General features: G+C 47.7%; 1 non-coding gene across 1 annotated transcript; it reads right to left on the bottom strand.

Moving 5' to 3' along the window:
* Window positions 1-295: 295 nt before the first annotated feature.
* On the bottom strand, window positions 296-377 carry trnal-uaa (transfer RNA leucine (anticodon UAA)). The gene has a single exon. It is a non-coding gene; the product is annotated as a tRNA-Leu (tRNA).
* Window positions 378-765: the final 388 nt, after the last annotated feature.

Here is a 765-nt window from a genome sequence, read left to right as displayed (position 1 = left end):
GCAGACTCGGGTGGGTTCTCGTGTCGGGACGTGGTTGGTCTCAAAGACTTGAACTGAAATACTCGATGATAAGGGCGGGCTCGAACCACCAAACTTCCAGCCAAATGCACTGACTATTTGAGACACAGAAGCTGGCCACGCATATATCCGAAAGCAGAGGGGTTGAGGAGGCTTCGAATGCAAGTACTCACACTGTTTTTCTGAGTTGACCTGAGCAGCGGCAAACACAACAACGAAGACGCAGACGGCCTGCAGAGGTTTTGTTCTGTTCAACTGTTTGCAGCGGAGCAACCGCTGGTAGCGGTGGGATTCGAACCCACGACTCGATAGAGAGTGGAGCTTAAATCCAGCGCCTTAGACCACTCGGCCACACTACCACAGAGGCCCAGTGCGCCAAAATCTCATTACTAGAGTTTCAGCATCGCTTCACTTCAGGCACAAACAGATCACGCATTCAGTAACGAACGTGGTGCAATTTCGAAAGTATTTGAAAGGGTTTCCAAGGTTTGCACTGTTTGGACAATAGCACGAAGCTGAATTGTCTTCGACAGTTTTCCCTGGAGCTTCAGGGCTGAGGAAAGGCCTTACAGAATTTTATAAAGACATGAGGCAGACGGACAGAGAAAAGAGTCAGGGAGTAATTTTTCACAAGGCACATGAGTTCAAAGCGAGATAACATTGGTTAAATGTGAGAACAGTAACATTTAAAGGGGATGTGAGGGACACTTGTTTTGAATACAGACATTTCCGTGTGTCCAGAATGAA

Source organism: Chiloscyllium punctatum, unplaced genomic scaffold (genome assembly GCF_047496795.1).
Source record: "Chiloscyllium punctatum isolate Juve2018m unplaced genomic scaffold, sChiPun1.3 scaffold_116, whole genome shotgun sequence".
In the NCBI taxonomy this organism is placed as follows: Eukaryota; Metazoa; Chordata; class Chondrichthyes; order Orectolobiformes; family Hemiscylliidae; genus Chiloscyllium; species Chiloscyllium punctatum.
The sequence above is the reverse complement of the archived record's forward strand: the minus strand, read 5'-3'. Positions and strand labels throughout refer to the sequence as shown.